The 16,680-nt window shown below is 37.6% G+C and overlaps 1 long non-coding RNA gene across 1 annotated transcript in view; it reads right to left on the bottom strand.

Moving 5' to 3' along the window:
• LOC132342282 (uncharacterized) overlaps window positions 1-11,521 on the bottom strand; it is an 84,925-nt gene extending 73,404 nt beyond the window's left edge. Inside the window, exon 1 of the long non-coding RNA XR_009490596.1 lies at window positions 11,340-11,521. This is a non-coding gene — a long non-coding RNA (uncharacterized lncRNA). The remainder of the gene's footprint in view (window positions 1-11,339) is intronic.
• Window positions 11,522-16,680: the final 5,159 nt, after the last annotated feature.

Genomic DNA, 16,680 nt, shown 5'->3' on the forward strand with positions numbered 1-16,680 from the left:
TATACACAAATAAATTGCATTTCTACATGCTAGCAATAAAAATGAAAATATAGATTTAAAATTATATTTACAATAGCAAAAAATCATAGAATACTTCAGAACATATTAATAAAAGTTGTGTAGGACTTTGTCACTACTACTACAAAGATTACTGAAAAAAAATTTTAAATACCTAAATACATGGAGAGATATACCATGTTCATGGACTGATACACTCAATATTGTTAAGATGTCAGTTCTTTTCAAATTCACGTATAGCTAGAATGACATCTCATTCAAAATTCCAGTGGCATTTTATTATATATGTAAAAACTGACAAACATTCTAAGATGTATTTGGAAACGTAAGAGACCTAGAATAGTCACTAAGAAGAAAATCAAAATTGGAAGCATTACTTTACCTGATTTAATCACTGTTAAAAAGCAAAACAGTATGATAGTGTTGGAAGTTTAGAGAGTTAGATCAATGGGACAAAGTAGAGAGTTCAGAAATAAACGCACACATATGTATAATCAATTGATTTTTAAGAAAGGAGATTCAATGGGAAAATAAAATTCTTTCCCTCAAATTGTGCTAGAACAACTGGATATCCACAGACAGGAAACCAGTAGACTTGGACCTGTACCTCACATCATACTCAATATTAATTCAAAGTGAATTACAGATCTTTTTTATTTTATTTTATTTTATTTTTAAACTTTACAATATTGTATTAGTTTTGCCAAATATCGAAATGAATCCACCACAGGTATACCCGCGTTCCCCATCCTGAACCCTCCTCCCTCCTCCCTCCCCCACCCTCCCTCTGGGTCGTCCCAGTGCACCAGCCCCAAGCATCCAGTACCGTGCATCGAACCTGGACTGGCGACTTGTTTCATACATGATATTATACATGTTTCAATACTATTCTCCCAAATCTCCCCACCCTCTCCCTCTCCCACAGAGTTCATAAGACTGATCTATACAGATCTTAAAAGCATAAAAACTAAAATTATAAAACTTCTAAAGAAAATTTAGGAGAAATCTTAGCAATCATGGATGTAGGCAGATAGGACACAAAAATAATAGATTATAAAGAAAAAATAAATTGGACTTTATTAAGATTACAAACTTCTACTTTTCAAAAGACATCATTAAAAATAACTCAAGCTACTGACCAGGATTTTTAAAAAGTCATAATAATATTTTATAGAATTTGTCTCTAGAATATACTATTTAAAAAAAAAACTTTTAAAAATCAATAATTAAAGGACAATCAATCCAATAAAAATACAGATACTTCACAGAGGTTATGATGACTAATAAGCATATGAAAAGATTCTGGACTTCAACTGCCAGGGAAATGCAACTTCATACACACTGTAATGGCTAGTTAATAACGATGTGGAAAAACTGGAGTTCTCCAACTGCTGGTGGCAGAGTAAAATTTCCAATCATTTTAGAAAATAATTTGGCAGTTTCTTTTAGTTAAGCAAACACCTATTCTGCTGCTGCTAAGTTGCTTCAGTCATGTCCGACTCTGTGCAACCCCATAGACAGCAGCCCACTAAGCCCCGCTGTTCCTGGGATTCTCCAGGCAAGAACACTGGAGTAGGTTGCCATTTCCTCCTCCAGTGCATGAAAGTGAAAAGTGAAAGTGAAGTCACTCAGTCGTGTCCGACTCTTAGCAACCCCATGGACTGCAGCCTACCAGGCTCCTCCATCCATGGGGTTTTCCAGGCAAGAGTACTGGAGTGGGGTGCCATTGCCTTCTCTATGACCCAACAATTCCTCTCCTAGACATTACTCAGTTCAGTTCAGTTCAGTTCAGTAGCTCAGTCGTGTCCAACTCTTTGCAACCCCATGGACTGCAGCGTGCCAGGCTTCCCTGTCTATCACCAAATCCCAGAGCTTGCTCAAATTCATGTCCATCGAGTTGGTGATGCTATCCAACCATCTCATCCTCTGTCGTCCCCTTCTCTTCCTGCCTTCAATCTTTCCCAGTATTAGGGTCTTTTCCAATGGGTCAGTTCTTTGCATCAGGTGGCCAAAGCATTGGAGTTTCAGCTTCAGTTCTTCCAATGAATATTCAGGGCTGAATTTCTTTAGGATTGTCTGGTTTGATCTCCTTGCAGTCCAAGGAACTCTCAAGAGTCTTCTCCAACACCACAGTTCAAAAGCCTCAATTCTTCAGCACTCAGCTTTCTTTACAGTCCAACTCTCACATCCATACATGACTACTGGAAAAACCATAGCTTTGACTAGATGGACCTTTGTTGTCTAGCCAAATGGCTAGACATTACTAGTAGTTTAATCAAATGACTAGACATTACCTAATGACTAGACATTACTCAAGAGAAAGAGAAGTACAAATATATACTCACACACACACACAAAAGACATGTAAAAATAGTCACAGAAACTTTATTTATAGTAACTAAAATTGGGAACAATACGAATGTTCATCAACAGATGAATAAATAATTTTTTGGTAAATTCTAGTATGGAATTCTAGTGAGCAATAAAAATTAACTAATTGGTGATACATGCATATGTTTAGGCTATGATGAGCCTAAGGCACACAACTTAAGAAAGCACTCACTTGCAGGATTCTAAGCAAATGTCTCCTTAAATTCTGCATCCTAGTTGCCTCATTCAGTTGCTTATTTGATACAGAAGTGAGAAAAATTTCTTTAGAAAGACAGCAAATGTGCCAAGTTATAAAGAAAAAAATACAAATTTGACTACACTAAAAATTTTAAATGTCCATTTAATAAGATAACCTATAAACAAAGGAAAAAGGTAGCCATAAAATGGGGGGAGTTATTTTCATTGACTAATAACCAACCAACATTCAAGATCCAGGATATACATAGAATTCTTACAAAGCAAGTTAATAAAAGGATAAAAAATGAGGCAAAGGATATAAGGATAATATAATTATCATCAATAAGCATAAGAAAAGATATCAAGTTCCGTGAATTTAAAACAAAAATGAGAATTTTAAAAGTCTGTCAAATGGAAAACTTAAACTATTCTGATAATACCAAGTGTTTAAACAAGGGCTTGTTGAAAAGAATATTTGCTAGTCACTGCTAATATGGAATGTAAGTTAGTATAGCTACTCTGGAGAAGTTTTGACTATTTCTATTGAAACTAAAAATGTGCATACTTTTTGACCCAGTAACTCAATCATTAGTTATTTATCTAGAAAAATAATCAGACATATAATCACTGAGACCATTACATGAATGTTCATAATATCATTATTTGGGAATTGGAAAAATCAGAAACCATCTATGTGTGCATCAATTAAAAAAAAAAAGGAATGAAGAAAAATTGGGAGTACATAACTTTCATGCAGCAATTAAAGTAAACATGTAGGTCAATATGAATCAATATGGAAAGATCTTTAAAAAACACTGTGGATTGAGAAAATCCAGTTGCAAACTGCTATAAACATTGTGATTATATTTACAACCTTTAAAAATACACACAAAATAATATTATAGAGTTCTATGGATACCACAAAAATGCATAAGTATGTTAAATTTTAAAAGGTTGGGAATAAAACATAAAAAAGCATAATAATGAGCCCATATAGGAGAGGGAGTGAAGATCAGATTGAAGATGGAAATTAAACGGGTGTAGATGTAAAGAGTACATGAAAATGTTAACACATTCAACTTTTGATAGAGGGAATATGAGGGATTTTTAAATTTTTGTATTTTATAGTATTTTGACATTAAAAATTTTTTTCACATCTAAAATGATAAGAGGTCTGAGTTCAGAGCACATCTCTGCCGTTAACTTAAACAAGTAACTTCCTCCCTCTTTATCTTTCCTTATTGGTTCACTCAAATACATTCTGAATGATGGAATGACCTTTAATCTCTACCCTAAACCTGATGTTTCTCCAACTCTTTGTGCCTGGGAGAAATTCTTCATTTTTCCTTAGCTAACAAGGAAAGCCTTCTGATTAACCCAGGGATTAAGGTCATTTTTCAGTGAGAAAGGTAGAAGGTTCTTTTCCCCCACCAGTCTCACAATTTTAAGACTATATCCTTGTTGTCTGGTATCTGACCTAACTCTCCTCAATTTTCCTTCAGAACAAATCTCTCTGCAAGCATTCACCATCCCAGAGAAGGGTTGCAAACAGAAATAGAAAAGTCCAAAGTGAATTAAAATACCAGGTTGTTGACAGGGGAGAAAAAAATAGCCCTCACTAATAACCTGATTTGACATCTGATTTATGTGGTCCTAAAAGGACAGTCATAAAAAATGTGTAAGTGAAGGAATAACATCCAGTGATTTACAAAGGCCCTGGGAGTGTGGGCGACAGGATGCAGTGAAAGGGAGAGTAATAAATCTGGCCAGGGAAGCCATGCTGATCTTTTTCCCCTCCAAGGCCCAAGCACCAGGGATTCTCTGCTTGTAGGACATTGCGTTCAGTCTTACACTCAGCAAACACTTCCCGAGTCTCCCAGCCATGAGCAGCATTGGGCAAGCCAAGATGTATTTGTGTGTATAGCTGGTAGAACAGGTTCATAGAGAGAACATACAAAGTGTGATCTAAAGTGTTGATGAATTCACTATATGATTAAACCAAACAGCTAAACCAGACATGCTTCTGTGTATAAGTGGAAGCAACTAAAGACATTTAAGAAGAGAAATTTCAGGGAGAAACTTTTTTTTCAAATATTTAAAAGCTTCACTGAGAAGAGGAAGAAAGTCTCCAGAGGATACTGAGACTGATGAATTAAAGAAATACAAATTCTGCCCACCAAAGTTTATTGAGAATTTTCTATGTGCCAAGCACTGCTCTAGTAGCTAAGCATCCAGCAAGGATATAAAAGGCTAACGAGGTCCTGCGGCCATTGGAAGTTACATTTTAGTGGGTGAAAGAACTATACTATGCCAAATAAACAAACATGTCACTTCAGATACTGGTAAATCTTATAATTGCATGAGGCAAGGTGATAGAGTGTGGGCAAGGGCAGGAGGGAGAGGGAAAATTTATTTAGGAAAGGTCATCAGGAGAGTCTCTGAGAAAGGGACATTTGATCTGGCATCTGAATAACAAGAAAGCTCTAATCCTGTGTTGATCTGGGGAAGAGAGATCCAGAGAAAAAGAACAGCAAGTGCAAAGATACTGAGACAGGAACAAGCCTGGAATGTCTGTTTTCAAAGGAACAGAAAAGCCTAATGGGACATAATGAGTTAAGAGAGTGGAGAGATGAGACTGGGAACATAGGCCGGGAATGTGGGCCTTGTAGACCTTGTTAAGGAGTTTGAGTTTCACACTAGAGACAATGGGATCAACATAGGGTGAGCACACACTGTGCCATAACAAGACTTGCTATAAAGCTACACTAGTAAAGCTAGTGTGGCATTAGTCCAAAGATAGACAAAGAAACGAATGGAACAGAACAGAAAATCTAGAGACAGACCTGCACACATGGCCCCTTGATTTGAAAGAATGTGGCACTATAGTGAATACGGGAAGGATGGAGTTCCAGAAAGCATAGAACGACATGTGAAAAGTAAAACAATAAAGCTTCAAGAAGAAAATACAGGAGAATGTCTTCATGACCTCAGGGAGGCAAAGAAAATTCTTCCAGTAGGACATACAAAGCATAAACCACGAAGAAAGTTTGGTACACTGGAATACTTTTAAATTAAGAATTTATCAAAGAAGATTGGTTCAAGATATTGGAGAAAAAGATACCATTAGAATGGGGGAAATGAAAGCCACAGAGTAGAAGATATTTATAATACATATCTGGCAAAAGATTAATATCTAGAAATGTAAATTTGTACACAACAATAAGTAAATGAAAGATAATCTAATAGACAAAAAGGCTTTAAGAGGCACTTCACAGAACAGGGTGGCCAAATGCCCAAAAGAAGCGCTCAACATCATTTCTTGTCTTAGAGGTACAGATTGAGACCATAATGATATATCACTATACACACACACCCACCAAGATGGCTAAAATTACAGAAACTTATCTCACACACACACATAAGAGAAAGAGGGAGTTTTTAAAAGATTTTTTAAAATCCCTTTTGATTCCACTTTCTTCTTCCAGCATTGCAGGTATTGGGAAGAGCACAACAGGCAGAGATGCACAGGCAGCAAGATAAAGAGAAGCAGGTGATGGGGATGGAGGAAGCAGACAAGACCTTGCAAATCAGATTTGTGAATGTTTACCTGAGAAAATCTTTGAAACGTTTTGAGCAGAGGATAGAAGTGATACAATATTTAAAGCTTTACTTTAAAACTCTCCTTTACGCCTTCCTATTTCTCTCATTCTCCTTTGTGCCTCATTTATTCAACCTCTAATTTTTTCATTCATAACAAATATGATTGGGCAGTTATCATGCATCATGCCTCCCAGCCCACAGGGAGCCCAGAGCCCAATGGGAGATGGCACAGGCTCACCACGCCTTAATCACTGGAGTGCCACAGAGCTCAAGCATGGACTGGCATCTCTGCACACTCTCCCTGTGATCCCACAGTCATGCCATGACTTCCACCCATGACATACATGCTGACTGTAGGGTGATCACCCAGCAACTTGTTCATGGCCGAGGAGTTTCCAAGGCCTTGGGACTCAATGCTTAAATTAGGAAAAGCCCTAAGCAAACTGGGAAGAGCTGGTCACCTAGGGCTTAGAGCTTCTGTACATGGATAATTTTACAAACCCATGTATCCATTTGGCTACTAGACATCCCCTTTTGATGTTTTTAAGGTTATCTTACATTCAGCCTGCCCAGTTGCAAACTCCTGATCTCTCCCCAACCCCTCCTCCTCCAACTTCCTCATACCAGTTAACGGTACTCCCAGCTACCCTACGTTATAAGCCAGAAACCTGGGAGCTGTGCTCAGCACTGTCTCCTTCCTCACTGCCACATTCTTCAAATCATTCATATGGTGAGTATTTCTGACCATGTAACAATAAATAAAACACTATGTCTGCTCTTGAGGAGTCCACATTCCAGGTGAGAAAAGCAGACAATGTACAAAGCTATCCAAGTGTCAGGGCTCGGAAGAAAGATGAAGCAGGATCAGAGGACAGAGGCTGGTAGTGCAGCAGTTCTCACGGGATGGTCAGGGAGGATGTCTCTTAAGCTGACACATTTGAGTAGACTGGAATAATGTATTCCAGTCATGAAATAAATGAGCAGGTCATGCAAAAATTTAGGGGAAGAGTGTTCCTCACAATGAGAACAGCAAGTGCAAAGGTCCTGGGTACAGTGAGAGAATGACAAGGAGGCGAGTGTAGTTGAACTAGAATAAGCAAATCAGACAGTGGCAAGAGACACCAAAAATAACAAGACCAGATTACATTTGGCCTTGTGGGCCATTGTTAGAACATCTGAGTGAAATAGGAAATTGTTAGAGAGTTTTGAAATGAATGACTTTGATTTACATTTTAACAAGGCCATTGTGTGAAGCAGAGCAAAAGTAAATACAGAAAGAATAGCTAGGAAGCTACAGCGATTATATAATGATGCAATAATAATACCTTGCAGATAAGAGATGGCGGGGACTTGGACTGGGGTGAAAGTGGAGGGGGTGGTAAGAAGTGGTTGGATTGGATATATTTCAAAGGTATAGCAAACAGATTGCTAATGGATTTGATGTTGGGTGTGTGAGAAGAACGAAAGCAATCTCCTACACTGTCTTAAATGCATCTACCTCTTACAGTTTCAACTGCCACCACTCTGATCCAAGCCACTATCATGTCTCACTGGAACTTTTGCAACAGCAAATAGCCTCCTGGTTGGTCCATCTTCATCTCCTTACCCCTTTCTGAATCATTCAACACAGCACAATCAGTGTGATTTTTTTTTTTTTAAGTCATGTGATCATGCCACATCTCTGCTCCAACCACTTCAGTGATTTCGTCTTACACAAAAATTCCAACCCTGAATGAGACCTTTGAGGTTCTGTGTCATCAGCCTTTGGCCATTTTACCAGCCATATATCATACTTCTGCTCCCTACCCTGCATAGCATCTACATTGCCTTTGTTTCATATTCCATCCATCCTCAAGTTCTTACGTACGTTGCCCATTCAGGCTTCTCTCTCCTTGGAATTCTCCAGGCCAGAATACTAGAGTGGGTAGTCATTCCCTTCTCCAGGGGATCTTCCCAACCCAAAGATAAAACTCGGGTCTCCTGCATTGCAGGCAGATTCTTTACCATCTGAGCCACCAGGGAAGCCCTAGAATTTATCATTCCTTCCTAAATAAAACACTCCACATCAGTCATTCATTTTAGGTGTCCTCATTTAATTATTACCCTTTCAGAGAAGCCTTTTCCATCCCCTTGCTTCTCTCCTAAATAGAACTCTGTTAGTCTCCTTTGTTACTGTGATCACCAGTAATTAATTCTGGAATCAGCTGTTAATGTCTGTTTCCTGCACCAGAGTGTAAAATTCATGAAAACGTCAACGGTGCACAGGTTACATATGGCTGTATTCTGCATCCAGCACCGTACTTTGCTCAGGTTAGCATTTGCTTTTTTTTAGGTAAATGATTGAATAGTTGAAAACTGTGGTTTATATATGAAGTCAACAGACCAATAACCTCAGTTATGAAGGACTAACAAAGTGTTTGACTCATGCATTCTTCCTGAAAAGTTACTTCAAGATCTATTTCAGGCAGATGAAAAAAAAAAGAATCAAAATTTAAAAATCATAAATAATAACATCATGGTGTGGAAGAACTGGTAATGAGCAACTAAAAGCATTCAAGCATGTAATTTATTCTAAGTAACTGTGGTAAACATGGTTACAAAACAGAATGAAAGTGTCATAAATAATTCTTGAAATAGAGGATTCTTATTTTATAAAAGGAGCAATAATTAACTTGATAAAACTATCTTACACCAATTATTAACTTGATAAAACTATCTTACACCAATAATTAACTTGATAAAACTATCTTACACCAAACTATCATACTACCACAAACTGGTGGTAGTATGTAAAATAAGAATGGGAAGAGATGTATTATCCATCTTCACTGAAGGAGGTAAATAATTACATATATTTTCATTGTATAGGCTCAAGGATGTTTTCTGACAAAAATAAAAGTAGTAACTGACCTCAAACTTATAAATACAGAAATCAGATTGGTAGTTGCCAGATGCAAGGTTTTGGGGGCGGGTGGGAAAAATAAGGGGGTCAAAAGGTAGGAAAGAAAAATATCAACTTTATAACATCCTAAATATCTGTTAATCAGAGAAGGCAATGGCACCCCACTCCAATACTCTTGCCTGGAAAATCCCACGGATGGAGGAGCCTGGTAGGCTGCAGTCCATGGGGTCACTAAGAGTCAGACACGACTGAGCAACTTCACTTTCACTTTTCACTTTCATGCATTGGAGAAGGAAATGGCAACCCACTCCAGTATTCTTGCCTGGAGAATCCCAGGGAAGGGGGAGCCTGGTGGGCTGCCGGTCTATGGGGTCGCACAGAGTCGGACAGGACTGAAGCGACTTAGCAGCAGCAAATATCTGTTAATAGGTGAGCAAAAAAAAAAAAACCCAAATTTTGGTATATTGATGAAGTAGAATATTAGAAATTATTGATATGTACAATAACATGGATAAATCCCAAAAGGATTGTTTTGAGTGAAGAAAATATTTATTCATCATGGAAAAGAATCACAATGGTGGTTGCCATAAAGTTGGGGGATTTCCTGAAAAAGGAGTTTGAGGACACTTTCAACAGATGAAAATATTTAATGCATTGATTTTGGTGTTAGAGACCTCGGTGTATACACATTTCATAACTTGTTGAACTATATGTCCCTCCCCCTAAACTTGATGGATTTTGTTTTAAATTCTACCTTAATTAAGCTAACTTAAAAGAAAAACAGATTAGTAATATAATCTGCTCCCACTTTAGAAAGCTAGAAAAGGAAGAGTAAATTTGACCTAATTAAGAGGGAAGAAAATAATGAAGAGAACAAATCAATGAAATATAAAACAGATAAACAACAGAGAAAACCAATGTAACCCAAATCTGGTATTTGGAGGAAAGGTTAAAACAAAACAAACAAAAAAAGAAAAAAAACACTGTCAAACTTCTAGCTAAACCATCAAGAAAAAAGAAACCACGATTTGCCAGTATAAACAATGACACAGGGGACTTCACTACAGATTCTGCAGATATCCAAAGGATATGGGCATATTATAAAAATTTTTATTCCAATAAATTTTACATCTTGGATAAATTAGACAAATGTCTTGAATGATGCAAACTGTCAAAACTATCTCAAGAAAAGATAAATAGCTGTATAGTCCCATGCTTATTTAAATAACCTGAACATGTAACTGACATTAAAGAAAACTCCAGATTTAGTACCTTTATTAGTTCATTTTACCATATTTTAAAGAAAGAAATAATGCCAATTTGACCAAAACTCTTCAGAAAATGGCAAAAACACCTCTGAAGTAATTTTAGGAGGCCAGGAAAACCTTAATGCCAAAATCAGGCATAAGAAAAGAAAATTACAGAACAATAATCCTCATGAACACAAAAAATACAAAAATATCATTAATAAAATATTAACAAATTGAATCTAATAATATATAAAACTAGGAGAAATTTGTTCTAGGAATACAAGGTTATATAACTTTAAAATATTAATTGGCAGACTAAAGGAGATTCATGAACAAACAAGAAAAAAGTGATAATTTCACTATCTAACAGAAGCTGAAGAGATTAAGAAAAGATTGCAGGAATACACAGAAGAACTGTATAAAAATCTCTCAATGACCCAGTTAACCACAAGGATGTGATCACTCACCTAGAACCAGACATCCTGGAATATGAAGTCAAGTAGGCCATAGGAAGAATTACTATGAACAAAGACAGTGGAGGTGATGGAATTCCACCTGCGCTATTTCAAATCTTAAAAGATGATGCTGTTAAAGTGATGCACTCATTATGCCAGCACATTTGGAAAACTCAGCAGGGGCCATGGGACTGGAAAAGGTCGGTTTTCATTCCAATCCCAAAGAAAAGCAATAGCAACGAATGCTCAAATTACCGTAAAATTGTACTCATTTTACATGTCAGCAAGATTATGCTCAAATTCCTTCAAGCTAGGCTTCAGCATTATGTGAACCAAGAACTTCCAGATGTACAAGGTGGATTTAGAAAAGGCAGAGGAACCAGAGATCCAACAGAGGAACCAACATACACTGTATCATCAAAAAAGCAAGAGAATTCCAAAAAACATCTACTTCTGCTTTATTGACTATGCTAAAGCCTTTGACTGTGTGGATCACAACAAACTGTGGAATATTCTTAAAGAGATGAGAATACCAGACCTCCTTACCTGCCTCCTGAGAAATCTGTGTGCAGGTCTAGACATACAGGTTTCTAACAAAAGCAACAATTAGAACTGAACATGGAACAATGGACTGGTTCAAAATAGGGGAAGGAGTACATCAAGGCTATATATTGTCATCTTGTTTATTTAACTTATATGCAGAGTACATCATGTGAAATGCCGGGCTGGATGAAGGACAAGCTGGAATTCACATTGCCAGGAAAAATATCAACAACCTTGCATATGCAGATGATACCACTTTAATGGCAGAAAGTGAAGAGAACTAAAGAGTCTCTTGATGAAGGTGTAATGGGAGAGTGAAAAGCTGGCTTAAAACTCAACATTCAAAAAATGAAGATTATAGCATCTGGTCCCATCACTTCATGGCAAATAGATGGGGAAATGTGGAAACTGTCAGATTTCATTTTCTTGGGCTGCAAAATCAATGCAGACTGTGACTGAAGCCATGAAATTAAAAGACACTTGCTCCTTGGAAGAATAGCTAGGTCAAACCTAGACAGTGTTTTAAAAAGCAGAGAGATGTCACTTTGCCAACAAAGGTCCATTAGTCAAAGCTATGGTTTTTCCAGTGGTCACGTATGGATGTGAGAGTTGGACCAGAAGGAAGGTTGAGTGCCAAAGAATTGACAATTTTGAACTGTGGTGCTAGAGAAGACTCTTGAGAGTCCCTTGAACTGCAAAGAGATCAAATCAGTCAACCCTAAAGGAAATCAATACCTTGAATATTCAGTGGAAGAACTGATGCTGAAGCTGAAGCTCCAATAATTTGGCCACCTGATGCGAAGAACTGACTCATTGGAAAAGACCCTGATGCTGGGAAAAACTGAGGCCAAGAGGAAGAGGGGGAGACAGAGGATGAGATGGCTGAATGGCATCACTGACTCAATGGAATGGGTTTGAGCAAACTCAAGGAGATAGTGACGGACAGAGAAGTCTGGCATGCTGCAGTTCATGGGGTCGCAAAGAGTCGGACACGACTTAGTGACTGAATAACAAGAGAAAAACATTTGAAATACTCAATATACATTAATGATAAAATCTCTCAGCAAGCTGGAAATTGAAGGAACTTCCTCAACTTGAAAATGCAGAACAGTCAGAACTCTTATATATTTCTGGTAGCAATTTGGATGGTACAACCTTTTTAAAAAGTAGTTTGGCAGTTTCTTATAAAGTTAAGCATATGTATACTCTATGAACTAGCAATCCCTTTCCTAGGCATTTACTCAAAAGAAATGAAAACTCGGGTCTGTACAAATGCTTGTACAAGAATATTCATAAAACCTTTAGTCATAGTAGCCTCAACTGGAAACAGTAAAAATGTCTACCAACTGGTGAGTACATATATAAATTGTGGTTTATTTATATAGTGGAATACTGTGCCAAAACAAAAAGAAATATTTCTTATTCATGCACCAACATGGATGAATTTCACAGATTTTACTCTCAGCTGGATACAAAAGACTGTGCATTGTATAAAAGAGTATATACTGTAATATGTAAATAAGCAATAAGTACATGGGTACATGACTCATCTCTTTTTACTGTTGTAAAGGATTAAAAAAATGACTTAGGACTCTCTGAAGTGATGAAAATATTTTGTATATATTTAAGGAGATAAGCATCATATTTATACGAACTTGTTAAAACACACTGAAGTGCATTTTAGCCTATATCATTTGTATTTCAAAAAAGAAGAGAACAAAAATCTGATATAACCACAGTAATTCCAGACAAGGAAATTTTTAGTGCAAATATACTTTAAATATATATAACGCATAATGGCAAATGACAAATTCCCTCATGAAGATATAAAAATTCTAAATCTTCTAAAATTTGCAGCAATTTGGTTAAGATTCCAGAGAAATGGAATCTATGAAAAAATATCAAACTGAAATTATAGACTCAAGAACAATATAATCATTGAATTTAAGAACTCAGGAGATGAGTTTAACAGTAAGATTAGCTAGCCATATTGTGCTGGAGAAGCAAGATTAGAAACTTTAGAAGAGAACTTTCAATAGTTCTCTATTAAGTACTAAGTTTAAAAGGAAACATTAGTAGAGTTAAAAACAACATATATACCTTTAAAACTACCATGGGGGAAAAATAATGAAAGAGAAGATGATCCAAAGAAAACAGCAAGGAAGGATCAAATATAATAAACATAACAGAACAAGAACAAACGAGCATTCCAGTTATGACAAGAAATATAAATAATTTAAACTTTCCAATTAAAAACAGATGTTTTCCTCAGCAATATTTATACTGTGAAAATATTAGAAACATATATGTCCAACCTCAGGGAAAGGTTATATGAGTGATGTTTCAACCCTCAATAGAATATCATGCTATAATTACATTTTATAGGAATCAATTTTTTTTAATAATTTGGGAGATGCATATGTTAACCTATTAAAAATAAGGGTTTCCAATTCTTATACAGTATCATAATATTTAAATATAAATGTAATGAAAAATAAAGTAGAATAAAGATACCAAATGTAGATATATAGATAACAGCAGTTAACTTATAGACAAGAGAGTTACAGTTTGTTCTATTTGTTTATCCTTCCTATAAATATACAAGATTCCTCCAATAGGAACATGTTGATTTTGCTTATTGTTTTTTATTACATAAGAAATACATGAATAAAATAGTGATGTAAAAGATACAAGTACCAATAATAAAAGTTCCTTTTGATATTCTCAGCTGCTCCCTTCCTATTCCCACCTTAATCCCTTCTATAGGAGTAACCATGATTTTCTTCTTTCCAGATCATTTTTATGTATTATTTTGATAATTAGAGGTAGCAAGTTATAAAAATGGAAATGACACACAACAAACTCAGTTGCTCAGTGAGGCTCAGTGACTACATTTGTAGGGTGTCATAATGGAAATGTCTGCACTGTAGAGAGCTACAGTCAGATGAATGCTCATCGTCTTCCAGTTTGAGTTCTATTATACAAATCTACCGAGAATTCTTGGAGAGGAAGAATGACTGTCGTCCAGGTCATTCAGTGTTGATGAAATTAGGATTGATCTGCATCCAGAAGTTCAAGTGGGATGTGGACACAGGGAGGATAAACTGAGAGCCTTCTCAGTCGGCTGTGAGCAGAATGAGGCCATTAGAAGAAACAGGGTGGAGAGTGGTTCAGCGGGAGGAAAAGGTGTGAAGTAAGGAATAGAGAGGGAAGGCTAGATGGAGGATCAAAGTCAGGTTTCAGAAGGCCTTGGCTTGTATCCTGGTGCTTCTGCAGAAATTCGCTGGTTTTATCACATCAGCCACAACTGAGTCCTGCCTGAGGTTTAGTTTTCTGTTTTATAAAATGGGGATATGGGTTCTTTGAAAATTAAATCAGATAAAGGATGTAAGCACACTTGGCAGTGTGAGTTGATAGAAAGTTGAACAGGAGACATAGCCCTGGAACCTAGGCTCTGGCTCTAGGAAGCTATCTCTATGACTTCTCTGTTGCTATTTCTGGAAACCATGCAAAGCTCAAGCCAGCTTCCTGTAACCAGAAAGATCCTAGCCCGTGTTGGCACCCACTTCTTTGGGAAGGAGCATTATTCAATTTTCTGATGCCCTAAGGCACACATTGCCCCTGCAGCCCAAGAAAACCACACATATGGTTTGGTGTGGTTTCTTTGAAAACACAATTGCTATACATTGAATCATTTCTTTTTCAAGGAAAACATAACATTAGCTACTGTACATGGGTATGTAACTCATCTCTTTTAATTAGATGCTAATTAATGACTCACTAGCCTTAATCATATCAATCTGGTAATCTATTAATGCCCCACAGAATAATAAACTACTTTATAAGAAATGAGCATGGCACGTGGTGACATAGGAGTGCATCCAGTCATAACCCGCTCTGGGTAAATATCCCACCCAGACTTGGATTCTGAATGATTTACAAGGCAACACTCACATGATACAAGGCCGAGAGTGGCAGAGAGTTCCACGTGAGAGAGAGAAAGGAGTGAGAGGCAGAGAAATGACACCAGAGGGTTTTTCCCTAGAAAAGGGCCACTGTACGGGTCGGTTTTGCCCTGGAGGTGAATTAGAGACAACATCTGTATGAAAGAGTCCATGGATGAGTTCTGCTGCTTATGTAGCACCTGGAGAAACTGCTTTCTGGAGGAGGAAGAATGTGGTGGGCATGTGGCACGATTCTACTAAGGACTGGCTGCTGCAAGACTGGGACCAGCCAGTCTTGTAGGATGGGAATGGGGACAAGGCAGGATAGAACTTCTGCGGACATAAATAAGGCAGTTCTCAGGTTGATCTCCACAACTGGAGGAATGGTCAGCAGCCAAATAGTCCATGTCCAGATAGGTACGGTGCCATCACGCGTTGATGTGTCAACACGTCAACAGGAGTTGTGTCATCAACTCAGGCAGGATTTAAGAACCAACAGGATCCGATTCATCCTTGAGAAGGAATGGAACAAGGGTGATAAAGGGTCAAAACCCAGGTGACTGATGACACTGAAAGTCCAAGTATGCAGCAGCTTCATGGCTCTTAGAAAGCAGGTCTCAGCCAGTGCTAGGGAGAATAAAGAACTCTGTCAACTCTAGGCGGAGAGGATTTGCAAGAAATATCCAGGAGAGTAATTAGTGAGGGATTATTCTACGCTGTGCAGTTTATATCCATTCTTGTATAGCACGGTGTGGAATAGGTTTTCTTGCTCCCATTTAACAGATGAGGAAAATGAGGCTCAGAGCAAGTAACAACCCAGTGCTATATACATAATAAGTGGCAGAGCCATAGTTCAAATACAACACTTTGACTCAGACCCTGTCCTTGAATATTAAACTCTACCCTTTCCTCTACCCTTCGCTCACTATCCTCCAACCTCCTGCCCCCTGAAACCTGTATACAGCTCCGTACAAGGAGCTGCAGGCTACTGAAGGTGTCAGAGTCTCAGCAGAGCTAGCTTGTCAACTGGAATTGTTAATAGGAAACTGAGACAGAAGTCTATTTTCATAACTTGGGATACATTAATGAGGAAGGTGATAAATTGGTGAGAACCCAGGGTCCCTGTTTCAAGTCTAATCCTAGCCCCATTATCTCCACAGACTGATAATGTATTTTTGTACAGTTCTGGATTGCTTCAGGAGTTGGATAGAGGGGTTGAAGAGTAAAAGCTAAAGTCCTATTAGCCTCTCCATGATCTGGCCCTGGTATCTTTCTAATATCACTTCCTCCATACTCTCTTTCTGCCACACTAGCCATTTTGCTGATCCTGTGATAAGTCAAACATACTCCTAGTTCAGGGCTTTGCACTGGCTGTTTCTTTAGCCTGGAACTCCCTCCTC

This window comes from Bos taurus, chromosome 15 (assembly GCF_002263795.3).
Source record: "Bos taurus isolate L1 Dominette 01449 registration number 42190680 breed Hereford chromosome 15, ARS-UCD2.0, whole genome shotgun sequence".
NCBI lineage: Eukaryota > Metazoa > Chordata > Mammalia > Artiodactyla > Bovidae > Bos > Bos taurus.